This window comes from Oncorhynchus nerka, linkage group LG23 (assembly GCF_034236695.1).
Source record: "Oncorhynchus nerka isolate Pitt River linkage group LG23, Oner_Uvic_2.0, whole genome shotgun sequence".
Classification (NCBI taxonomy): Eukaryota; Metazoa; Chordata; class Actinopteri; order Salmoniformes; family Salmonidae; genus Oncorhynchus; species Oncorhynchus nerka.
Genome location: NC_088418.1, coordinates 12,922,793 through 12,950,482, shown reverse-complemented (window position 1 = coordinate 12,950,482; position 27,690 = coordinate 12,922,793). Strand labels below are relative to the sequence as shown.

At 46.8% G+C, this 27,690-nt stretch overlaps 1 pseudogene; it reads left to right on the top strand.

Moving 5' to 3' along the window:
• LOC115107174 (voltage-dependent T-type calcium channel subunit alpha-1G-like) overlaps positions 1-27,690 on the top strand; it is a 444,217-nt pseudogene that overhangs the window by 238,914 nt on the left and 177,613 nt on the right.

Sequence of the window (27,690 nt, the reverse complement as noted above, 5' to 3'; positions counted from 1 at the left end):
GGGCTCCACTGCTCCACTGCTCTACTGCTCCAGGGCTCCACTGCTCCACTCCAGGGCTCCAGGATTCCAGGGCTCCACTGCTCTACTGCTCCACTGCTCTACTGCTCCAGGGCTCCACTGCTCCACTACTCCAGGGCTCCAGGATTTCAGGGCTCCACTGCTCCACTGCTCTACTGCTCCAGGGCTCCACTGCTCCACTACTCCAGGGCTCCACTGCTCCAGGGCTCCACTACTCCAGGGCTCCAGGATTCCAGGGCTCCACTGCTCTACTGCTCCAGGGCTCCACTGCTCCAGTGCTCCAGGGCTCCACTGCTCTCCTGCTCCAGGGCTCCACTGCTCTACTGCTCCAGGGCTCCACTGCTCTACTGCTCCAGGGCTCCACTGCTCCAGTGCTCCAGGGCTCCACTGCTCTCCTGCTCCAGGGCTCCACTGCTCTACTGCTCCAGGGCTCCACTGCTCTACTGCTCCAGGGCTCCACTGCTCCAGTGCTCCAGGGCTCCACTGCTCTTCTGCTCCAGGGCTCCACTGCTCCAGTGCTCCAGGGCTCCAGTGCTCTAGTGCTCCAGGGCTCCACTGCTCCACTGCTCCAGGATTCCACTGCTCCAGTGCTCCAGGGCTCCACTGCTCCACTGCTCCAGGATTCCAGCGCTCCACTGCTCCACTGCTCCAGTGCTCCAGGGCTCCACTGCTCCACTGCTCCAGGATTCCACTGCTCCAGTGCTCCAGGGCTCCACTGCTCTATTGCTCCAGGATTCCAGCGCTCCACTGCTCCACTGCTCCAGGGCTCCACTGCTCCACTGCTCCAGGATTCCACTGCTCCAGGGCTCCACTGCTCCAGGGCTCCACTGCTCTATTGCTCCAGGATTCCAGCGCTCCACTGCTCCAGTGCTCCAGGGCTCCAGTGCTCTACTGCTCCAGGGCTCCACTGCTCCACTGCTCCAGGATTCCACTGCTCCAGGGCTCCAGGGCTCCACTGCTCCAGGATTCCAGGGCTCCAGGGCTCCACTGCTCCAGGATTCCACTGCTCCAGGGCTCCAGGGCTCCACTGCTCCAGGATTCCAGCGCTCCACTGCTCCAGTGCTCCAGGGCTCCACTGCTCCACTGCTCCAGGATTCCAGGGCTCCACTGCTCCAGGATTCCAGCGCTCCACTGCTCCACTACTCCAGGGCTCCAGGATTCCAGGGCTCCACTGCTCCACTGCTCCACTGCTCTACTGCTCCAGGGCTCCACTGCTCCACTACTCCAGGGCTCCAGGATTCCAGGGCTCCACTGCTCTACTGCTCCAGGGCTCCACTACTCCAGGACTCCAGGATTCCAGGGCTCCACTGCTCTACTGCTCCAGGGCTCCACTGCTCCAGTGCTCCAGGGCTCCACTGCTCTACTGCTCCAGGGCTCCACTGCTCTACTGCTCCAGGGCTCCACTGCTCTACTGCTCCAGGGCTCCACTGCTCCAGTGCTCCAGGGCTCCACTGCTCTACTGCTCCAGGGCTACACTGCTCCATTGCTCCAGGGCTCCAGTGCTCTACTGCTCCAGGATTCCACTGCTCCAGTGCTCCAGGGCTCCACTGCTCCACTGCTCCACTGCTCCAGGATTCCAGCGCTCCACTGCTCCACTGCTCCAGTGCTCCAGGGCTCCACTGCTCCACTGCTCCAGGATTCCACTGCTCTATTGCTCCAGGATTCCAGCGCTCCACTGCTCCACTGCTCCAGGGCTCCACTGCTCCACTGCTCCAGGATTCCACTGCTCCAGGGCTCCACTGCTCCAGGGCTCCACTGCTCTATTGCTCCAGGATTCCAGCGCTCCACTGCTCCAGTGCTCCAGGGCTCCACTGCTCTATTGCTCCAGGATTCCAGCACTCCACTGCTCCAGTGCTCCAGTGCTCCAGTGCTCCACCGCTCCAGGGCTCCACTGCTCCACTGCTCCAGGATTCCACTGCTCCAGGGCTCCAGGGCTCCACTGCTCCAGGATTCCAGGGCTCCAGGGCTCCACTGCTCCACTGCTCCAGGATTCCACTGCTCCAGGGCTCCAGGGCTCCACTGCTCCAGGATTCCACTGCTCCAGGGCTCCAGGGCTCCACTGCTCCAGGATTCCAGCGCTCCACTGCTCCAGTGCTCCAGGGCTCCACTGCTCCACTGCTCCAGGATTCCAGGGCTCCACTGCTCCAGGATTCCAGCGCTCCACTGCTCTACTGCTCCAGGGCTCCACTGCTCCAGTGCTCAAGGGTTCTAGGGCTCCACTGCTCCAGGGACTCCCATCCTCGTCTTTGTAATGTGCTCTGCTCTGGAATATGCCTATCAGAGACATCACACTCATTGTTAAGCCCTTTCCCCACATGGTTATCGAATTGGTGTTAGCAACGTGCTTGCTCAAACACACGCACACAACACGTGTACACACACACCAGCGCACATGGATGTATGGACGCACAATTGCACGTGTAAACACACATGCATGCAAGACATGTGCACACTTACACAGCACACACACCCTTAACCCCCCCGTACTCTCACATTGTTATCGACTTGGCATTAACAAGATGGAGAATTTCATTGTGTTCTTCATGCCTCGTTAGGCCTCATGTTTGAACTGAGTTGGGGTTCACATTGTCTAGTACTCCACCAGAGTATTGACCTACCTCTCATCTCCTCTCCTCTCGTGATGGGAAGTTCCGCTCTTTTTACTGGATGCTGATATTTTCAATGAATCTTTGAACTAATTTTGTTCACTTGAGACAGTGAGGCCCTCAGCAGAATCTGCTAACGGCAAACGATCAACTGAAAACTCTCGTTCACCCCTACGAGTGCTGTCTTTTATTACTTAGGCTGGTCAACACATGTTTTAAACTGTACACGTGTTGACTGCTAGTCATACAATCAATATTCATATCTTGATACATTTGAAATGAGATCTAGTTGTGGCCGTAACCGGACTGGATTGTGAATGAATCCTGGCGGACTGTCGTGAGAAAGATAAGCACAATGTCGTTCACCGAATACAGCACCCAGGCAGCACCCCAAACCGTCTGTTCTCGAGTTGCTGAGCAGAGGCTATGTCCATCCTAACATTCAATAGTCAACTCAGTGGAGTCATTCGAATAGTTATCAGTTGGAAACAATTGTATTTTTCTTCTCTATGCTCATGATCTATACGACAGACAGTTGGTGGTCGAAGCACGTCTCTGGAGCCGCTGAGCCGGGCTGCTGAGCCGGGCCACTGAGCCGGGCCGGTGAGCCGGGAGAACGCGTGTTAGTCCTGCTGTAGCACTCCTTTCGGCCAGCACCAGCAGGTCAAACGAACAACTAAAATGACCAAGTCACTCGGGAGAAATGAATTGTGATTCTCGAGTCTAAAGAGTCATTTACGTCTACATTTGAGTCATTTAGCAGATGCTCTTATGCAGAGCGAACAGCACATCACTCCTCTCCTTGTGGTTCCTTCCTGTCTGTTGTTTACTCAGCCTTAGATAAACATAATTACAGTAAACCCGTTCTGAGGATGTCCTAGCTGCTATTATTTCCTGTGCCCATATAAGTTGTATTGAGGAGATTGGAGGTCAATTGGGGTTTTAGAGTGGGTACTTCATGTGTATGCCCATATAAGGAGGTAGTGGAGATAGTGTAGGTCATAGGAGCTTTAGAGAGGGCACAGTCACCTCTTGGCTTCCAGTTGCTTCTTTTCTATGATGGAGTCTGAAGACAGCTCAGAGGACCCAGAGGACACAAGCTATCCCAGGGCTTTTGCATCTCTGGAATACAATACAGAATGAACAAGTCATCTTTTGACCTTGAATTTAGCTGGACAAGTACCACATTAGGAAGTAGGATGCTTATTTTGGATGTTTACGGAATGTTATGATGGTTATGTTGAGTCATTACATAATTAGACCCTTCAGAGTAGACGTTGTGTAATAATGTGTTGGGGATGTTCTTGGTTAGCTGGGATAATAGCTGGTGTCAGGCGGGATACTGCACTACAGCCGCCCAAGGGAGGACATGGAATGGGGAGGTGACATTGGTGAGTGGGGTGAATGAGGGCATCACCTTGCCAGTGATCTCCCTTTCGTCAAATCATTCTCTCAATTACAGTAGGCCCCCTACTGTAACCATCTCACGATATTTAGACTCTACAAAGCAATAGACTAAGAGATTCAGTTAAAACCTCTTAGGTATAGGAGTCCTGCTAGCGGGACATCTTCCGGTGACACTGGAGGCTGCGCAATTCAAATAAATAATCATAAATATTATGGATTTTAAACATTTATGTACATAGAAGTGTCTTATATCGACTGGAAGCTTAAACTGATATTTCTTATTCGTTTTTAAAGTTAGCTTGAATCCTTGAACATAGACTGCTGACACCCTGTGGGAAGCCATAGGAATTGCATCCTGGGAGCTTTCTCAATATGATTTTCAAAATGACCATACTCTTATATTTCTAATAGGATCGTCTCTCAAAAAACAAAAATTGCAGTAGGTTTTTCTTATCATTTTCTCCTATCATATCTATTGTGTTATATTCTCCTACATTATGTTAACATTTCTACAAACTTCAAAGTGATTCCTTTCCAATGGTACCAATTATATGCATCTCCTGGCTTCAAGGCCTGAGCTAAAGGCAGTTTACTTTGGGCACGTCATTCAGACAGGAAGTGGTGAAAAAAAGGGGCCTAGCCCTAAGACGTTTTTAATGTATGTTAGTAAATACTAGTTCTGCTGTAGAACCATGTTAGCCCCCTTATTTCTTCCCCCATCAAAACAACACTAGCCAGCCAATTGGGCTTAGATCCTTTGTCAAGAGGTAGTTAGCATTGCCTACGGATGTAACTACAGAGGGATAAGTGTGTTTCAACTGCCTCCTCCGAAACTGTATAGTTCAGTGGCCCTCTGCCAGGGCCAGAGCTGACAGGAGAGACACAGATTTGATGTGCCTGTAAGCAGATGGGCTCCTGTCACAGTCAGTGACCTGGCAGCCATGTTGAAATGGTATGGCCTCTCAGCTTGGAACTGGAGGACACACAAAGACAAAGGACGAGTGAGACGGATATTATACATACAAGATGAAATGTCAATAAGATCAGATGGTCAATCAGATATGTTTATGTTGTTGAGAGAGAGAGAGAGAGTGTGTCAGGGGTGTTTGTTTGTGTGTGTGTGAGAATGGGAAGAGAAAGCAAGAGAGTGATACCTCAAAGGAATTCATTTTTTTTTTTGCAAGATAAATGACACCTCGTTCAATTTGTCATTACACAATTTCCATCTTTTCTCGCTTTTTTACAAATTGGTTTCATGCATGAATTTAATAACTTGTGTATCCCCTATGACCCATGTTGGCTCATCAACAAGCTATTGCACGAGCATAACAACACAGCAGAAAAACTCATTGGGCCAAAGCAGCCATTTTTTGCAGAATGCAGAATGCCGGAAGCTAGGGCACAGTTTCCTACAAGGCCATTCAGTTTTAATGAAAAGGGAGCGAGTTGACACCGTTGGGACTGAGCCCATGTCTTGTATAATGTATTGGAGTGAGCCTCTATGCTTAGTAGGGACCTCACAATACATTATTATCACGATACTCAATGTATTGCGATTCTCACGATTCTGTATGTATTGCGATTCGATACTGTGATTTTATATTTATATTTCTCAACATTTGTCTGCTGCATAGGGACAAGAGAGAGCTGATGAGATTGCTGAAAGAAATGTGGCTCCCTATTTAAAAAGGAGATGGAGAACAAGTTATAGAAGAAATGTGGCAACTGGTAATTCCAAAAATGTTATACCTGATGACATTAACACTATGAGATTCAGGTGACGTGGGGAGCGAGAAGATACCTTCTCTTGGGCTAGAAACTTGTTGCAACGCTTATTACTTTTAATCATACCCTGCATTTTTAAAAACCTTTCATCTGGTCTTTTTACGCCAGATCATAGAAACGTGTTGTTTTCACATAATGTAGACAGTGGTGCTGGAGATGATGAATATGAGGCTGGCAGGCATTACTCTTTTAGGGTTAAAATTTGGAAAGGATTAAAACAGAAGAAAAGAAAAACAATTTCCTGCACTGGGACAGACAATGCAAGCTTGGGTGCCAGAGCTCAGCTTTTACACCCATCCACGACACCCTAGAAGCTGTTAGCGTACTTGAAGGTAATAGCGCTCGATGTTGCCCCTAGTGGCTGGTTTTGAGTGGCGCAGCGATCTAAGGCACTGCATCTCAGTGCAAGAGGTGTTATTACAGTCCTTGGTTCAAATCCAGGCTGTATCACATCCGGCTGTGATTGGGCACAATTGGCCCAGCGTCGTCCGGGTTTGGCCGAGGTAGGCCGTCATTGTAAATAAGAATTTGTTCTTAAATGACTTGCCAAGTTAAATAAAGGTTCAATGAAAAAATACATTATAATCATTTAGTTGACTCGTTAATGTGATTGTGTTTGTATGTCTTTGTGTGAATGTGTGTTGCATTGCATGGAATTGCTGTTTTACTAGTTTCTGACCAGAGAGAAAGAGAGAGTGCTGTTGTGTGCTGAAAGTGGCCATCATAAAGGGAGTGTTATGTTCAGCACTACTCCACCAACAAGCTGAATCCTGCTGAATGCTGTTTCCTAGAGTTCATGGTAATGATCTGAAGAAGATAATGGGAAGGGTTTGGCCAGGGGGGCTTTACTTGGCTCATCGCCCTCTAGCGACTCCTTGTGGCGGGCCTTGCGCCTGCAGGCTGACCTCGGTCCTCAGTTGAACGTTGTTTCCTCTGACAAATTGGTGCGGCTGGCTTCCGTGTTAAGTGGGTGGTTGCTAAGAAGCGTGTTTTTGGCGAGTAATGCTTTGGAGGAAGCATGACTCGACCTTCGCCATCCGAGCCTGTTGGGGAGTTGCAGAGATGAGACAATATTCAAATTTGTGAGAAAAACAAAGTATGTGGATACTCAATCAATCAATCAACTGTATTTATAAAGCCCTTTTTACATCAGCCGACGTCACATAGTGCTGTACAGAAACACGGCCTAAAACCCCAAACAGCAAGCAATGCAGATGTAGAAGCACAGTGGCTAGAAAAAACTCCCTATAAAGGCCGGAACCTGGGAAGAAACCTAGAGAGGAACCAGGCTATGAGGGGTGGTCAGTCCTCTTCTGGCTGTGCTGGGTGGAGATTAAAACAGTACACGGCCAAAATGTTCAAACGTTCATAGATGACCAGCAGGGTCAAAAAATAATAATTACAGTGGTTGTAGAGGGTGCAACAGGTCAGCACCTCAGGAGTAAATGTCAGTTGGCTTTTCATAGCCGATCATTCAGTTAGTTAGAGACAGCAGGTGCGGTAGAGAGAGAGTTGAAAACAGCAGGTCTTGGACAGGTAGCACGTCCGGTGAACAGGTCAGGGTGCATAGCCACAGGCAGAACAGTTGAAACTGGAGCAGCAGCACGACCAGGTGGACTGGGGACAGCAAGGAGTCATCAAGCCTGGTACTCCCCCGACACAACCTATTGCAACATAATTACTGGAGGCTGAGACAGGAGGGGTCGGGAGACACTGTGGCCCCATCCGACTATACCCCTGGATAGGACCAACCAGGCAGGATATAATACCTGCTCATCAACAACTGCTCATTGAACATCTCACTAATATGGAGTTGGTCCCCCCTTTGCTGCTATAACAGCCTCCACTCCCCCTTTGATGCTCCATTCTTCTGGGAAGGCTTTCCACTAGATGTTGGAACATTGCTGCGGGGACTTGCTTCTATTGAGCCACAGGAGCATTAGTGAGGTTGGGCACTGATGTTGGGCGATTAGGCCTGGCTCGCAGTCGGTGTTCCAATTCATTCCAAAGGTGATCAATGGGGTTGAGGTCAGGGCTCTGTGCAGGCCAGTCAAGTTTTCCACACCGATCACGACAAACCATTTCTGTATGGACCTTTGTGCTTTGTGCACAGCGGCATGACAATGACTGTAACAGGAAAAGGCCTTCCCCAAACTGTTGCCACAAAGTTGGAAGCACAGAATCATCCAGAATGTAATTGTAAGCTGTAGCATTAAGATGTCCCTTCACTGGAACTAAGAGCCTTGCCCGAACCATGAAAAAGAGCCCCAGACCATTATTCCTCATCCACCAAACTTTACAGTTGGCACTATGTATTGGGGAAGTTAGCATTCTCCTGGCATCTTTCAAACCCAGATTGGTCCGTCTGACTACCAGATGGTTCAGCGTTATTCAACACTCCAGAGAATGCGTTTCCACTGCTCCACTGTCACAGCTTTACACCACTCCAGCCGATTCATGGCATTGCTCATGGTGATCTTAGACTTGTGTGCGGCTGCTTGGCCATGGAAACCCATTTCATGAAGCTCCCGACGAACATGTATTGTGCTGACGTTGCTTCCAGAGGCAGTTTGGAAATCGGTAGTGAGTGTTGCAACCGGGGACAGATGATTTTTACGTGCTATGCACTTGGTCCCATTCTGTGAGCTTGTGTGGCCTACCACTTTGCTGCTGAGCCGTTGTTGCTCCTGGACGTTTCCACTTCACAGCAATAGCACAGAAATTTGACAAACTGACTTGCTGGAAAGGTGGCATCCTATGACGGTGCCACATTGAAAATCACTGAGCTCTTTAGTAAGGACATTCTACTGCCAATGTTTGTCTATGGAGATTGCATGGCGGTGTGCTCAATGTTATACATCTGTAAGCAAAGGGTGGGAGAGAGGGAAGAAGAGAGAGATGCAGAGAGAGAGAAAAGGAGAGTGAGAAGAAAAGAGAGAGGTGAGAGAGATAGGAAAGAGAGCAAATGCGAAAGTGGAAGGTGGGGAGTCACACAATGGCCCCGGGGAGTGTGTGGGCAGGAGCGGGAGGAGAGAAAATGTGTGTTTGTCAGAAAGTTAGGTGAACACTGCCCAGGGCTCCCTGGGGTAAGCTTAAGGGGATGTTGTAGAGGAGTGGTGTTTTACTGCAGTTATTAACCTGTCCTCCCCAGGCCTGCTCACTGACACTCTGGCACAAAGAGACTGGACTGGCATACTGCAATACTACTCTTACAACCTACTGTGTGGACTTGTACTGCAGTTGAAACATTCCATTTCCCTCCACTTGTATATAGACGAAGACTGTGTGTGGGTTTGTTTGGATGTGTGTGGGTTTGTTTGGATGTGTGTGGGTTTGTTTGGATGTGTGTGGGTTTGTTTGGATGTGTGTGGGTTTGTTTGGATGTGTATGGGTTTGTTTGGATGTGTGTGGGTTTGTTTTGATGTGTATGGGTTTGTTTGGATGTGTGTGGGTTTGTTTGTTTGGATGTGTATGGGTGTGCATGGGTTTGTTTCGGTGTATATGGGTGTGTATGAGTGTGCATGGGTGTGTATGGGTGTGTATTGGTGTGTATGGACTTGTTTCGGTGTGTATGGGTTTGTTTCGGTGTGTATGGGTGTGCATGGGTTTGTTTCGGTGTATATGGGTGTGTATAGGTTTGTATGGTGTGTATGGATTTGTATGGGTGTGTATGGGTCTGTATGGGTTTGTGTGGGTGTGTATGGGTCTGTATGGGTTTGTGTGGGTGTGTATGGGTTTGTATGGTGTGTATGGGTGTGTATAGGTTTGTATGGTGTGTATGGGTTTGTATTGGTGTGTATGGGTGTGTATAGGTTTGTATGGTGTGTATGGGTTTGTATGTATACACACCGTATGGGTTTGTTTGGGTGTGTATGGGTTTGTATGGGTGTGTATGGGTTTGTATGGGTGCGTATGGGTTTGTTTGGGTGTGTATGGGTTTGTATGGTGTGTATGGGTTTGTATGGTGTGTATGGGTGTGTATAGGTTTGTATGGTGTGTATGGGTTTGTATGGGTTTGTTTGGGTGTGTATGGGTTTGTATGGTGTGTATGGGTGTGTATGGGTGTGTATGGGTCTGTATGGGTGTGTATGGGTGTCTAAGGGTTTGTGTATGATACGTATGTTTCTGACAAGATATTAAAACAATGTGTGTGTGTGTGTCTTAGGTATGCGTATCCTGGTGACCCTGCTCTTGGACACCCTGCCCATGCTGGGGAACGTCCTGCTGCTCTGTTTCTTCGTCTTCTTCATCTTCGGCATCGTGGGTGTTCAGCTGTGGGCGGGGCTACTGAGGAACCGCTGCTTCCTGCCCGAGAACTTCTCACTGTGAGTAACAGTGTGTGTGTGTGTGTGTGTGTGTGTGTGTGTGTGTGTGTTAGTCGACCTCTCCATCAGAGTGTTCAGACTACGGATGAGAAATAGAGTTGGAGGGTGGGATAGGGGTGAGGCCAACGGTAGAGGACCATCGGCTTTCAGACCAACAGTTTCCAAGACAGCTTCTGCCACCCAAGTATAAGACTGCTAAATAGTTAACTAATTGGTTACCCAGACTATCTGCACGGACTCTATGAACATTCACAAGACGATACACTGAGTCTACAGAACATTAGGAACACCTACTCTTTCCATGACTGACCAGGTGAATCCAGGTGAAAGCTATGATCCCTTATTGATGTACATATCTACCTCAAATACCTTATTATAATATATTGTGATGCCTAGTCACTTTACCCTGCCTTCATGTACATATCTACCTCAAATACCTTATTATATATATCCTGATGCCTAGTCACTTTACCCTGCCTTCATGTACATATCTACCTCAAATACCTTATTATTATCTATCCTGATGCCTAGTCACTTTACCCTGCCTTCATGTACATATCTACCTCAAATACCTTATTATTATCTATCCTGATGCCTAGTCACTTTACCCTGCTTTCATGTACATATCTACCTCAAATACCTTATTATTATCTATCCTGATGCCTAGTCACTTTACCCTGCCTTTATGTACATATCTACCTCAAATACCTTGTACCTCTACACATTGATCAGGTACTGGTACTCCCTGTATTTAACTCCACATTGATCTGTTACTGATACACCCTGTATATAACTTCCATTTGTGTATTTTATTCCTTTTGTGTTTCGTTGGTAAGGGCTCGTAAGAAAGCATTTCACAGTTAAATCTACACTCATTGTATTCAGCACATTTGACATATAAAATGGTAAAATATTTAATTATAAAACAAAGTTTTAGGGGTGCAGAGATTTTGGGTGAGGAGAGGAGGCGTGAAGATAGTGGGGCCAGAAGGGGTTGGGGTTAAGTAGAAAAGGGTAGATATAATCGGTTTGGTAAGATGCTAATGAGGTCTGAGGTAGATATAATGGGGTTGGTTAGAGGCTAATATGGTCTGAGGTAGATATAATGGGGTTGGTTAGATGCTAATGAGGTCTGAGGTAGATATAATGGGGTCGGTTAGATGCTAATGAGGTCTGAGTTAGATATAATGGGGTTGGTTAGATGCTAATGAGGTCTGAGGTATATATAATGGAGTTGGTTAGAGGCTAATATGGTCTGAGGTAGATATAATCGGTTTGGTTAGATGCTAATGAGGTCTAAGGCCAATTAGGTGAGTTTATTTTCTACAGTAAATGAGCCACTGTTACTTAACCTGTGGGTGGGCTGTTGATGAGGAATGATTGGTTTCAAAAACGTGGGAGCTTATGGGTTCCCCTACAGGAACTCCACCCCCCCCGTTCAGCTGAAACGGTGGCGCAGGGAATGCAAAAATATTCTTAGAAATATTTAACCTCCACACATTAACAAGTCCAATACCTCAAATGAAAGATAAACACCTTGTTCATCTACCCAGCGTGTCAGATTTTTAAAATGTCTTACGGCGAAAACACAGCATATTTTTTATGTTAGACCACCACCAAAACAAAGAAAAAACGTAGCCATTTTGTCCAACAAAAGATAAAATGACAAAAGCAGGATTTAAAAAAAAATCATTCACTAACCTCTTGAAAATCTTCATCAGATGACAGTCATATGACATGTTACACAGTACATTTATGTTTTGTTCGATAATATGCATTTTATATCCATAAATCTTGGTTTACATTGACGCCATGTTCAGAAAATCTCCAAAATGTCCGGAGGAATTATAGAAAGCTACGCCAGATAACAGAAATACTCATCATAAACTTTGACTAAAGATACATGTTCTACATATAATTAAAGATACACTGGTTCTTAATGCAACCGCTGTGTCACATTTTTTTTACGTTACGGAAAAAGCCTAGCATTGCAATAACGGCGCTCAGACGTAACAATATTTCTCCGCTATGTTGGAGTCAACAGAAATGCAAAATTACAACATAAATATTCCCAAACCTTTGATGATCTTCCATCAGAATGTAGTGCAAGGAGTCCTAGTTCAACAATAAATCGTTTTGTTTCATAATGTTCAATTCTAGTGTCCAAGTAGCAGCATTTGCTACCACTTTCAGCTCAAATGCCCAAAAAATGACTTCTGGTCCAGGATAACTTTGCATCAAAACTTCCAAATTACATATTACAGGTCGACGAAACTGGTCAAACTAAGTGCAGAATCAATCTTCAGGACGTTATGATCATACAGATCGAATAGCATTCCAACCGGGCCATTCATGTTCATCTGGGGCTGATTGGAACAGACGAAGCACTCGAACGCATACGCACCTTCAAGCACATGGAAATCTTTTGCTACACTTAGTACTTTCTTTCCCATTAGGTCAAAATTCACAGCAAATGCTCCATTACACTTTCTACTGAATGAGGACATCTATTGGAAGACATAGGAAGTGTTTCCAGATCCATAACTTGTTGGGAAGGGAGGGGGCGATGACGTCAAAGTTGCCCCAACTTTCAGGATTTCAAAACTAGTTTGGAAGATTGCCTGCCCTGTGAGTTTTGTTATACTCACAGACATAATTCAAACGGTTTTAGAAACTTCAGAGTGTTTTCTATCCAATATTAATAATAATATGCATATATTAGCAATTTAGGGCAGATTTTGATGCAGTTCACTATGGGCACGCAATTCATCCAAAGGGGAAATACTGCCCCCTATCTCTAACAGGTTTAATAGGGAAAGTTTTGATTCCAGAAGGTGGGATGTTGATAGGGAAAGTTTTGATTCCAGAACACGGGATGTTGATAGGGAACGTTTTGATTCCAGAAGGTGGGATGTTGATAGGGAATGTTTTGATTCCAGAACATGGGATGTTGATAGGGAAAGTTTTGATTCCAGAACACGGGATGTTGATAGGGAACGTTTTGATTCCAGAAGGTGGGATGTTGATACGGAATGTTTTGATTCCAGAACATGGGATGTTGATAGGGAAAGTTTTGATTCCAGAACACGGGATGTTGATAGGGAACGTTTTGATTCCAGAAGGTGGGATGTTGATAGGGAATGTTTTGATTCCAGAACACAGGATGTTGATAGGGAACGTTTTGATTCCAGAAGGTGGGATGTTGATACGGAATGTTTTGATTCCAGAACATGGGATGTTGATAGGGAAAGTTTTGATTCCAGAAGGTGGGATGTTGAAATGGAAAGTTTGACATATAGTACAGTCAGTCGTACGGGCCATCATCCTGTATTATAAATAGTAACCAGGAGGATATAGAGGATATAGACCCTCATCACAGTGATACATGGGAAAGAGAGGACCACAAGTGAGATTGGAGGAAGACCTTTACAGCCCCTACGTTTATAGACCACAGAGGGCCCTTTGAGAAATACATGATGTATGACATCTCCACTATGGTTGTACTCATATGATTTACGACATTTCCTCATAAGGAACTATTGTTCTTCTTCTAACATATGGCTTTGTGAGGCCGTTTCTTTCTAATCTATTTTGACAAAACGTTTCAGGTTTTCTTGAAATGGTAAATTCCATTATTTTGGATTTCAGAATAGTAGATAAAGCCATAGAAAGATAATTCAACAGTGAGGAAATGTAATGGAAAGATGTCTTTTAATTATTATAACTTTAATGATCACAGTTTAGCTGATGAGAGCAGATCACTCTGAGAGCACAAATCACTCTGAGAGCCTCCACCTGACCACTGACGCAATGTTGTCGTTCAGCCTCATTTTTCAAAATAAAAGCATGTAACTATGTCTAGTGACTGTAGATACATTAGGGAAGCCATAGAAAAAGGAATCTGGTTGATATCCCTTTCAATGGTCAATAGGGATGCATAATAGGAACGCAGAGGTTTCAAAATAAGAGTCACTTCCTGATTGGATTTTTCTCAGGCTTCCGCCTGCAATATCAGTTCTGTTATACTGTTATACTCACAGACAATATTTTTACAGTTTTTGAAACTGTAAGCTGTCAATTATATGCATATTCTATGGTCCTGAGAAATAGCCTGTTTACTTTGGGAACGTTATTTTTCCAAAATAGTGCCCCCTAGCCTTAAGAGGTTTCACAGTTTTAGAAACTTTGGAGTGTTTTCTATCAACATCTACCTATCATATGCATATCCTAGCTTCTGGGCCTGAGCAAAAGGCAAAAGGCCTGATCTACATGGTTGATACTACAATGACCACATCTCTTCTTCCCTCTCTCCTGACCCTTCATCTGCTCTATTCCTATATCTACTAGAACCCTACTATAACAGTACACTAACTATACTATCGTTGCCTCTCTCCTGACCCTTCATCTGCTCTCTTCCTATATCTACTAGAACCCTACTATAACAGTACACTAACTATACTATCGTTGCCTCTCTCCTGACCCTTCATCTGCTCTCTTCCTATAGCTACTAGAACCCTACTATAACAGTACACTAACTATACTATCGTTGCCTCTCTCCTGACCCTTCATCTGCTCTCTTCCTATAGCTACTAGAACCCTACTACAACAGTACACCAACTATACTATCGTTGCCTCTCTCCTGACCCTTCATCTGCTCTCTTCCTATAGCTACTAGAACCCTACTATAACAGTACACTAACTATACTATCGTTGCCTCTCTCCTGACCCTTCATCTGCTCTCTTCCTATAGCTGCTAGAACCCTACTATAACAGTACACTAACTATACTATCGTTGCCTCTCTCCTGACCCTTCATCTGCTCTCTTCCTATAGCTACTAGAACCCTACTATAACAGTACACTAACTATACTATCGTTGCCTTTCTCCTGACCCTTCATCTGCTCTCTTCCTATATCTACTAGAACCCTACTATAACAGTACACTAACTATACTATCGTTGCCTCTCTCCTGACCCTTCATCTGCTCTCTTCCTATATCTACTAGAACCCTACTATAACAGTACACTAACTATACTATCGTTGCCTCTCTCCTGACCCTTCATCTGCTCTCTTCCTATATCTACTAGAACCCTACTATAACAGTACACTAACTATACTATCGTTGCCTCTCTCCTGACCCTTCATCTGCTCTCTTCCTATAGCTACTAGAACCCTACTATAACAGTACACTAACTATACTATCGTTGCCTCTCTCCTGACCCTTCATCTGCTCTCTTCCTATAGCTACTAGAACCCTACTACAACAGTACACCAACTATACTATCGTTGCCTCTCTCCTGACCCTTCATCTGCTCTCTTCCTATAGCTACTAGAACCCTACTATAACAGTACACTAACTATACTATCGTTGCCTCTCTCCTGACCCTTCATCTGCTCTCTTCCTATAGCTGCTAGAACCCTACTATAACAGTACACTAACTATACTATCGTTGCCTCTCTCCTGACCCTTCATCTGCTCTCTTCCTATAGCTACTAGAACCCTACTATAACAGTACACTAACTATACTATCGTTGCCTTTCTCCTGACCCTTCATCTGCTCTCTTCCTATAGCTACTAGAACCCTACTATAACAGTACACTAACTATACTATTGTTGCCTCTCTCCTGACCCTTCATCTGCTCTCTTCCTATAGCTACTAGAACCCTACTATAACAGTACACTAACTGTATTGTCGTTGCCTCTCTCCTGCAGTCCTCTGTCCATTGAACTAGAGACCTACTACCACACAGAGAACGATGATGAGAGTCCCTTCATCTGCTCCATGCCCAGGGAGAACGGAATGCGCCTGTGTTCCTCTGTGCCCACCCTGTATGAGGAGGGAGGTCTCCAGTGTCAGATGGACATGAAGTCCTACAACAGCACAGACAACACCACCTGTATCAACTGGAACCAGTACTACAGTAACTGCTCGGCGGGACACGTCAACCCCTTCAAAGGAGCCATCAACTTTGATAACATCTGCTACGCCTGGATCGCCATCTTTCAGGTGAGGGAATGACATGGGCGTGTGTGTACATATAGATTTGCATGTACAGTATGCTCCGTGGTAAAAGTGTTTTAATCTCTTTCTTGGTTTTAGTTTTTAAGTACGCTGAAACAGTTGACCACTTGACTGATCTCACTTTCACATAGCTGTTGTCCTGCCCAGGGTGTATGTTTTAATTTAACCTTTAAAGTCATTTAAGAACACATTCTTATTTTCAATGACGGCCTAGGAACAGTGGGTTTACTGCCTTGTTCAGGGGCAGAACAACAGATGTATACCTTGTCAGCTCAGCAATTCGATCCAGCAACCTTTTGGTTACTGGCCCAACACCCTAAACACTAGGCTACTTGCCGCAGACAGTGACAGCGAGGGCAATTGGTTGTCCTGCTGCTGTGTCAAAGGAACAGGGTTTGGTAGATTAAGAGAGAAGCAACAATTATGATGATGGAATCAAAGTGAAGTTCTTCATTTCATCTCCGTCATTCACTCTCTTATCAGACTATTAATCGCAGGGCTTTTGTTCGGGTTTTAATTTGTCCCTGTGTTACAGTGGTGTCTTTACAGACTTTGCAGATTGTTAAATGAAAGGATTTCCCATCATAACTTACTGTCAGCTGTGCTGTGTTCTGTGGTATCAGGGTGAAACTCAAACGGGGAGCGAAAAAGACAGAGGTGGAGTGTTCTGTGAATGGTGCACTGGGGAGGGGTTGGAAATCAAAATGTCTGACATAATGTCTGTGCTTCTGTTGCTCTTGCTGTCTCTCTCTGTCTCTTTCTTTCCCTCTCTGTCTCTCTCTGTCTCTGCCTCTCTCTCTCTCTCTCTGTCTCTCTCTCTCCCCTCCTCTCTCTCCCTTTCCCCTCTCTCTTCTCTCCTCTCTCCCCCTCCTCTCTATTTCTCCCCTTCCTTTCCCTTTCCACCTCCTCTCCCCTCCTCTCTCTCTCTCCCCATCCTCTCTCTCTCCTCTCCTCTCTCCCCCTCCCTCTCTCTCTCTCCCCTTCCTCTCCCTTTCCCCCTCCTGTCTCTCTCTCTCTGTCTCTCTGTCTCTCTCTCTCCCCCTCCTCTCTCTCTCTCTCTCTCTCTCTCTCTCTCTCTCTCTCTCTCTCTCTCTTTCCCCCTCCTCTCTCTCTCCCATCCTCTCTCTCTCTCCCTTTCCCCATCCTCTCTCTCTTTCTCTCTCTCTGTCTCTCTCTGCGTCTCTCTCTCTCCCCCTACTCTCTGTCCCCCTCCTCTCCCTCTCCCCCTCCTCTCTCTCTGTGTCTCTAGGTGATCACTCTGGAGGGATGGGTGGACATCATGTACTTTGTGATGGATTCTCACTCCTTCTACAACTTCATCTACTTCATCCTCCTCATTATCGTAAGTGACCGAGAGAGAGACTTTTGACTTTTGGTCTTTCTTTATTGAAACATTCTCAATTCATTTAAAACTCACCCCCCCACTCCTAAAATAAAAAAATAAAAAATAAAAAAATAAAAATATATCCTGTACAAATCACCATACACAAAAAACCTCTCCTACAACCGTATATCCAAAACATCTTCCCCAGCAATACAGACAGCTCCCCCAACACACCATATCTCCTCAAACATCTCCACACATTTGATCATTTTATAGAACTCAAACTCAACCCTAAGGCGCGCAGAGACCATCCCATTAAACAGTAGTAAAGGGTCTGTTATCCCCCCACCTTTGACCCTGTTCCTCCTTGTTAGCCAAATAGCTAACTTTGCCTGAGCAAACAGAAAATTCAACAAAACACATTTTTCTTTCTCCTTACTCGAATACCTGTATCCCATTATAAACATCACAACAGCAAAAACCACCCCCAACCTGTCACACAGACATTCCAACAGAGACATTAATGGCATTAACCTGGTGCACACAGAAAACACATGAATTACAGTTTCTTTCATTTGACAGAAAGGACACCCCTGCCCAATTCCCGGATCAACCCGTGCCAACCAGCTGTTAGTGGCCAGGGCTCCATGAAGAACCCTCCACTGGAGGTCCCCTGACCTCTTTGGTACTGGGGGTTTGTAGAGCGCCCTCCATCTAAAACCCACCATACTCTCCGCCCCACATACCCCCTGCCACTGATGTGCCTTCACTCCTGTTAGGCTTCTAATGCTCCTAACCTTAACGCAGAGGTTGTAGAGGGCTTTACCTCCCACCCCTCAAACTCCCCAGGCTCGGAGTGTTAAAATCTAACAAGTCCTCCAGACCCCCTTGCCAGTCTCCAGACTCTGCCGTCACCTGCAGTGGCGGGAACATTGGTGGCCCCTCTCCCTTTGGCCTCTCAAACACCCCCTTACCGGCTCAGACAGTGCCTCCTGGACCTCCTCCAGGAATCTCTCCAGCAGCCTAAGAGACGTTATTCCTGTTTGTTGCGCCAAGACCTCCGGGGTTTTCCACCCCTCCTCTCCCAGCAGTCTCAGGTCACCCAGCCTTTGTAAACCCCCTGCCATCAGTTGCCTCTGCAGGTTGGCTGACTGAACCGATCTCAAAGGGATGGCTGGGTTGTGGAAGATAGGCTCCTCCCACACCCACTGCCCAGGCTCCACACCCCCTTCTCGTGTGGGCCTTAGCAGCTGCCAGGCCCTCAGCACCGCAGAGTAAAACTCTGAGAGACCTGCTGTACTCAGCCTCTCCAGCTTCATGAGGAACAGCTTCCGGTCCAAACCTAATCCGCCAGCTCTCCTCAGCAGCGCGCATGCTGGTTCCCTCCAGCCAACATCAGTGTGGTACAGCAGTCTCTGCACCGCCTTTAGTCGGAAAGCAGCCATCCTGCTCTCCAGTTCCACCAGGCCCTGTCCTCCTTCGTGGACGGTCATGTACAAAACTGCTGCCTTTCAGCCAGTGATGTCCCGACCAAAAGAAGTCCACCAGCTTGCGTTGCAGGTCTGCAAGCAGACCGGCGGGGGGGTTGAGGACAGCCAGTTTATGCCACAAGGAAGATGCCACCAGGTTGTTGATTATCAGCACCCTCCCTCTATATGACACTTGGGACAGGAGCCACCTCCACCTGGCCAGTCTTGACACCACTGCCTGTGACAGCCCCTCCCAGTTCTTGCTGACCCACCTCTCCGAGCCCAGGTACACCCCCAACACTTTAAGCCCTTCACAACCCCACTGCAAACCCCCTGGAAGCAAAGGAGGAGCCCTATCCCCCCATGCCCCACATAACAGAGCTTTGCTCTTTCCCCAGTTTACCTTAGCTGATGAAGCTCCCTCGTACACCTTCAGACTGGTCTCTAGTTCCTGCATATCTTGCCCATCCCTGACCATCACAGAAACATCATCTGCATATGCTGAGACTGCTATTCCTGTCACCACATCCATGCCTGTCCAGCACACTCCCCGCAGTCTCCTGCGTAGCAGTCCTAAAAAAGGCTCAATGGCTAGTGTGTACAGCTGCCCAGATAGAGGGCATCCTTGTCTAATCCCCGTCTCACCCAGACTGGCCTACTGAGCCCCCTCCCACCTTAACCATACATGACGCCCCAGCATACAACAGCTTCACACAGGTCACAAAACTCTTCCCAAACCCAAACACAGACATCACATTAAACAGATACTCATGATCCACTCTATCAAAAGCCTTCTCTTGATCTAAAGAGACCAGTCCAAAGTTCACATTAGAACCTCTCGACAAGTCCAACATGTCCCTAATCAAGAACAAGTTGTCCGTGATTGAGCGTCCCGGTACACAATATGTCTGGTCCTTGTGTATTATAGAGTCCAGATGGGACTTCAGTCTGTTAGTGAGGACCTTGGCAAAAATCTTGTAGTCCGCACAGAGTAATGCCACAGGCCTCCAGTTCTTAAGTTCACACAAGTCCCCTTTTTTGGGCAGGAGAGTCAGAGCCGTCCGACGGCAGCTCATCGGCAACTCCTAATCATCGGCAACTCCAAATCCTACCCCGACGCATTCACGCAACACGCAAAAGAAATCCTGTCCAATTGTTCCCCAGAATTTTTTGTAAAATTCCACTGGAAGTCCATCGACCCCGGGTGCACGACCGGGGGACATCTGGGTTACTGCCTCTGCCAGTTCATGTGACAACAGAGGAATGTCCATTTCATCCCTCTGTGCCCGAGAGAGCTTAGGGAGTCCTGCGAACAAGACCTGAGCACACATAGGATCACACATTTCTGCCCTATACAATTCAGTATAAAACTCCACAGTCCGCTCCCGCATCTCCCCCACCACAGAGGTCACCCGCCCATCAGACAGCCGTAGACAATGCATACCCTTGGCTTCACTGCTCTGTCTTTCCAAACCAAAGAAGGAGCTGGGAGCATCCATCTCCTTGAGCATGGAGAACCTAGCTCTTACAAGTGCTCCCTTTGCTTTAACCTGGAAAAAACTGCCCAGGTCCCTACGTAATTCGGCTAAGTTAGCCTGGAGGCCTACATTGCCTTGCCCCACCATCTCTACCTCCATCTCACTAATACACCGCTCTAGTTCCCCCAATACTCTCCTAGCCTCTGAGGATGAGAGAGCTGTGTACTGTTGACAGAAAAGCCGAATTTGCACTTTCCCCACATCCCACCATTGACTCAGAGACTCATACTCCTCTCTTCGCTGCCCCCATCTTTCCCAAAAAGTCTGGAAACCTGAGCAAAAAGTGGCATCTTGTAAGAGCTTTACATTGAACTTCCAATAAGATGCCTGCCGGGGCCCTAGTGAAATAGACAGCCGAGCCATGGTTATGTGGTGATCCGAAAACCCCACTGGGAGAATGGTAGCACCCAGCAGCCTATTGCTCTGATTCCTGGACATGTAAAAACGATCAAGTCGAGCTGCACTCACCCTAGCCCCAAAAACCTTCACCCACGTATACTGTCTTGTGTTTGGATGTTTAGTTCTCCAAACATCCACTAGGTCAAACTGATTAAAGATGTCCCTTAACACTCCCACTGACACTGAATGAGGCTCTTCCCCATTTCTGTCTTTTGTAAAATCCATTGTACAGTTCCAGTCACCTCCGATCACCAGCGTCTCCTCAGGCGCTACTTGTGAGAGTTCCTGTCTAAGACTCCCAAATAGAACCCCTCTTTCTCTCCCTGTGTTAGGCGCATACACATTTATAAAGACAAAAACCATGTTGTTAATTTCTGCTTTAACAACAAGCAACCTACCCCTACACACCTCCTTTGAGGAGCAAATTATTACAGCCAGACCCAGTGCAAAAAGGACTGCCACCCCTGCACTAAGATTTGTCCCATGGCTCAACACACTTGCCCCTTTCCACCAGAGCCCCCAATCAACTTCATTCACCACATCACTATGCGTCTCCTGCAGAAACAACACCTGTACTTTTTTTGTTTTACATATTCACCCAACACACTCCTCTTTCCCGCATCTCTGGCGCCATTTATATTGAGCGAGCCTACCCGAAGAGTCTCCATAAGAAGTGGGAGAAAAGCCAGCAGAGAAATAGACCAATAGCAAAGCTCAAAAAGCCCCAGTGTCAGTAAGAAATTAAACATTTAAACAGTGTCTGAAGGTAAACCTTTACGCACTGTTGTGACCCACTTCCTCAACCTAAACCGTTTCCTGGGTGAGAGGACACCATGCCCCTCATTTCTCATAGCATGTTGTACTGATCTTACAAACTTTCTAGGATCAGGAAAAAAGTCTCAAGATTAACTTTTTTCCCCTTAGTCTCATTCAGGAACCTTGTCAGTTCTCTCAACGTGTACTTAGACCCCTCTGGTTGACTGGCTGTCAGCTCCGGGCCAATTGAAGAGGAGTCTGAAAAAATAACTCCTCATCCTCTTCCTCAGACTCACTTTCCTCCTCTTCTCTATCTCCCACCCTGACCACCTGCCCTTTCTCTCTGGTTAGGGCCTCACCCACAGCAACAGGCAACATTTCCATGGTGCCTTTGTCCACATCCTTTTTCCTTTTCCTCTTGACACCCTCCTCCTCCCCCCCTAATCTCTTACACTTCCCCACTATACTCTCCTCATCCACTAGAATAACCTGACTAGACGCAGTATCGTCTGCACCACCCTCCATAGCATGACTAGGGCCAGCCTCAGCTACACCACCCTCCATAGCATGACTAGGGCCAGCCTCAGCTACACCACCCTCCATAGCATGACTAGGCCCAGCATCATCTGCACCACCCTCCATAGCATGTCTAGGCCCAGCCTCAGCTACCCCACCATCTCTAGCCTGACTAGACCCAGCCTCTGCTTCTCCACCATCTCTAGCCTGACTAGACCCAGCCTCATCTACACCACCATCTCTAGACTGACTAGGCCCAGCCTCTGCTGTCTGCATCTCCTTACCCCCTGCATTTTGACCTCGATTTCCCCACTTGCACCCTCACCTCGTCTATGGCCTTTATGTGGGCACGCAAAGCTCTTGTGCCCCAAATCCCCACATTCAAAACACCGTAGACTATCTGTGCTGGCAAAACCTGCATAGAGCCCCTCCCCATGCCTCACTTTAAAATGCACATTTAGCTGTTGCTCATTATTGTTCAGAAACATAAACACTTGCCTCCTGAACGAAACAACGTGCTTAACGGCATCTGCCTGAAAACCTGCTGACAGTACACGGAAACCGCTAGCAAACTTACCAAAACGACTCAGCTCTTTCCTAATTTGATCATCCGTAATAAACGGAGGCAAATTTGCCACTACAACTCTTGTTGAAGGGGTAGAGAGAGGTGAAATTGACACCAACACATCCCTTACAAATATTCCGCTAGCAATTAGCCTACCGACCAAATTTGCCCTTTTCATGAACACAACCACAGCTTTGTTCATTCTAGAAGCAGAATGTATAAACTCAGCTCCTACCTGTTCACCGACCGCGAGCAGAACCTCCTCCACCTTAACTCCGTTCTCAGGAACACACCTGAATCCATGCTGTATCGACAGCGTCTCCTCCGCGCTAGGCTGAGAAGCCATTGCGCACACTACACCTTCCACCCCCCAGGAAAGTTACTCTGTCCTCTTCCACCCTAACTTTGAAAAAAAACTTTTGATACCGCTAAAAACAAATATTGCATTAACCCTCCACCATAGAAAATAACATGTAAAGAAAAGAATCAAGAAAGTTAGTTAGGATAGAGCTTTCCACACCAAACACTCAAACTCCAAAAACACCCAGCATGCACCGAGAGAGAGAGAGAGAGAGAGCGAGAGAGAGAGAGAGAGAGAGAGAGTTATTCAAACACCTAGCAAACTTCTGACTCCTGAATGCCCTCCAAGGCCCTTATGTAAAGAGACGTCTGCTTCCAGAAACATGTCTCAGAACACCATCATCTGTTCAGTCTGAAACTCCCTCACCACGACACAGTGCACATCCTGGTGAAAGAGTACAGTATTATCTCCTCAAGCAAACCTTTATAGAGGCTGGGAGGCTAGCCGGTAACTATTCTGGGAGAGCTGGTTCACAGAGCTGGGGAAGCTGATTCACAAAGCTGGGAGGCTAGCGGGTAACTAACCTGGGGACTGTCTATTATTTGTATGTTAAACTCACAGTGGAGATGAGATGTAGCTGGAAAAACTCCCTAAAATACATGGGGAGAGACTCCAACTGTGTGTTCTGGTAGTCCCTCTCCTAACTCAGTGTGTGTTTCGGGTTGTTCCTATCCTAACTCTGTGTGCATTCTGGTTGTCCCTCTCCTAACTCTGTGTCTGTTTCTAGTTGTCCCTATCCTAACTTTGTGTGTATCTGGTTGTCCCTCTCTAGATTGACTCTTTCTCGAGATTTTAACTCTGTGTGTTTGTGGTTGTCCCTCTCTTAATTCTGTGTGTGTTTTGATTTTGATTAACCTTAACACTAAGCTTAACCACACTGCTAATCTTGGGTCTAGCCCTAACCTTAAATTAAGACAAAGAAGCATGTTTTTGTTTTCATTAATTTTTACGAGAGACAATTTTGCCATTGTGGCAACTAGTGACAACCCCTAACTCTGTGTGGTTGTGGCTGTCCCTCTTCAGATTGACTATTTATAGTTTAGTATAGTTTAGTTTCTTTATTAGCACAAAAAAAGAATGACAAACAGTGCAGATAAAATACATGTAAAAAGGTGGGCAAGACTCTTTCTAGATACTAACTTTGTGTTTGTTTCTGTCTGTCCCTCTCCAGATTGGATCTTTCTTCATGATCAACCTGTGTCTGGTCGTCATCGCCACCCAGTTCAGTGAGACCAAGCAGAGGGAGAGCCAGCTGATGAGGGAACAGCGCATCCGTTTCCTGTCCAATGCTAGTACCCTGGCCTCCTTCTCTGAGCCGGGTTCCTGCTACGACGAGCTGCTCAAACTCCTGGTCCACGTCATCCACAAGGGGTTCAGGCAGGTGGCCCATGTCTGCCGGGCCATGATGCGCCGTGCTGGGATGAACATCGCAGCCTCTCCTCCTGCCCTGGAGAGAGAGAGGGAACGGGGGAGCCAGAGAAAGAGGAGGAAGACTTCGAGACAGGGTTCTGTGGTCGCCACAAAAGGGGCTATGTCCGTTCATTACTTGGTTCACCAACATCACCATCATCACTATCACTATCACTTAGTGAACGGTAGTGTGAGAGGAAGACTAGGGGGGAGAGGGGTGGCGGGGGTCGGGGGAGGAGGGGGAAGTGGAGATGGGTTCCCATAGCAACAGCGTGGGCACTGGACGTCTCATGCTGGGTCCTCTTCCGTTGCCGACCTCTGACCTGAACTTGGCAAACCTGGTGTCTTCGGCCAATCCCGCTCTGGGAACCGGCAGTGGCAACTCGTCATCAGTGCGGAGTACGTTACACACAGACTGCCACCTGGAGCCCAGCACCCCCACACTTCTCGCCCCCACCCCCTTCTCCCTGGCCCCTACGCCCATGTCCAGGCCTATGAAGAGGAACTCGGTGCCGTTCGCTGGACCCAGACCTAAAAACTACCCCACCCTACAGCCCAGCACGCTAATGGAGTTTAGAAGTGGCAGTGTTACAACTAATACCATTAGTAATATAAACCTCAATATACCCTCTCTACCCCTGGAGAGAGGACCACCAAGTGTGTTAGACACACACACACCCACAGGTAAGCCATTAAACGCACTCAAACCAATGTGAGAAAGACAGGAGTTAGAGGTGTGGTTCGACTGGTGTTTTTTGTCTTGTTTTAATTGAAGTCATGCTGTGACTGTGATGATATCGGGACAAAAAGGGAACATTGCTTTTTCTGACGTGCAAATATCAACAAATGTTGATGATGTGATATATCTGAAACTATTACAGTTTTTCTACTCCGTCCCTCCTTCCTTTCATCCTCACCGCCCCTCCCTTCCTCCCTCCAGCCCAGCTCTCACCACATGACCTGAGTGCCATCGGAACCCTGGACCCCTCGTTCACCTTTGACCCTGAGTCGTGCCCCTACTGTGTCAAGGCTCTGTCCGGGGAGTCAGAAGGCACAGACGGAAACGAGACCCCCGGGGAATCAGACAGCGAGGGCGTCTACGAGTTCACCCTGGACCTCCACCGCAGGGACCGCAGGGACCGTCGGGACAGCTGTCAGCCCAGGAAGAAGCAGCGAAAGCTGGGTACCACGGTGGGGAGAGTGGTCCGGGCCTGGAGGCTGGTGTGTGATACATTTAGGAAGATAGTGGACAGCAAGTATTTTGGAAGAGGAATCATGATCGCCATTCTGATTAATACACTGAGTATGGGGATTGAGTATCACGAACAGGTGAGTGTGATTTGGTTGTTTGTACAGTATATCTTGTGGAGGATTGCATGTGTGTTGGTGTAGGACTGGGGTAGGTTGGGATTGGAGAAGCCAATCTGTAGTCTGAGGACTATTCCCTGTAAGGTCAGTGGTTCAGACTGTGTGTAGCCGTGTGCAGTGAACCTCTCTTGGCCTTTGCTCAACTTCATTCCCTGAAGGACGAAGAGAAATTCCCTATTTTCTCAATCCTCAGAGCTTTACAACTCTGGACTGTCTTGTTTACAGGAGCATATTGGTGGCCATGTGAAGTGCAGGAGAGCGTGTGTGTGTGTGTAAAGGGTGAGGACGGCCCCAAAACATCTGAATTCATGGGAAACATACGTTTACATTGCCAAAGGAAGTGAAATAGATAATAAACAAAAGTGATATGATAAACAACAAAAAAAACGGTAAACATTACATTCACAAAAGTTCCAAAATAATAAAGACATTTCATATTATTTGCAAGTAGAATTAGAATTAGAAGTAGAATACAGAATTACAAAAGGGAAAATAAACTTAAATATGGGTTGTATTTACAATGGTGTTTGTTCTTCACTTCACTTTTCTTGTGGCAACAGGTCACACATCTTGCTGCTGTGGTATTTCACCCAATAGATGTGTGACTTTATCAAGATCCTTAAGTTTGGGTCAGTCACAGTGGTCAGGGATTATGTCACTGTGTACTCTCTGTTTAGGGCCAAAATAGCATTCTAGTTTGTTCTGTTATTTTGTTAATTCTTTCTAATGTGTCAAGTAATTATGTTTTTGTTTTCTCATGATTTGGTTGGGTCTAATTGTGTTGCTGTCCTGGGGCTCTGTGGGGTCTGTTTGTGTTTGTGAACAGAGCCCCAGAACCTGCTTGCTTAGGGGACTCTTCTCCAGGTTCATCTCTCTGTAGGTGATGGCTTTGTTATGGAAGGTTTGGGAATCGCATCATCTTAGGTGGTTGTAGAATTTAACGTCTCTTTTCTGGATATTGATAATTAGCGGATATCGGCCTAATTCTGCTCTGCAGGCATTATTTGGTGTTTTATGTTGTACACTGATGACATTTTTGCAGAATTCTGCATGCATAGTCTCAATTTGATGTTGTCCCATTTTATGAATTCTCTCTCTCTCTCTCTCTTCATCTCTCGTGTTCAAACCGTAGCCTGAAGGGAGCACGACACCAGACATAGTTTGTGTGTGTGTTAGAGAGATAGTTTGTGTGTGTGTGTGTATGAGAGAGAGTTTGTGTATGTGTGTGTGTGTTAGGGAGGTGTTGGGGGAGAAGAGTCCACCTTCCCTTTCTGATTGAGTGTTCCAACGTTCCAGCTTCCCTGTCAGATTCTTCCGTCTTTTTATCCCCCAGCCGAATCACATGGTGTGAGTTTGTGTGAGTTTGTGTGTGTATGTGTGTGTTTGTGTGTGTATGTGTGTGTTTGTGTGAGTTTGTGTGTGTATGTGTGTGTGTGTGTGTGTGTGTGTGTGTGTGTGTGTGTGTGTGTGGACGTGTTTAACTATTCTTGTGAAGTCCCACTAATAGTAAACAAACAAAAATTTGACCAACTGGGGACATTTTGTTAGTCCCCTCAAGTTCAAATGCTATTTCTTTGTATTTGTTTGTGTGTGTGCAGGGCAGAGCAGGCATCCAGATTCACAGGGTTACTACCCAGTCGCTCAACAAATACTACCAGACGCCAATTACACACACACAAGCTCTCGCTCTCGCTCTCTCACACACACTTTTAGCAGACGCGCACACACACACTTTTTCTCCTTGTTTTAGGAGAGAGTTTTATAGTTTTCCTCCCCTATCCCTCCCTCTTCTCTTCTCCCTCGTTATCCTCTTGTGTTTGCT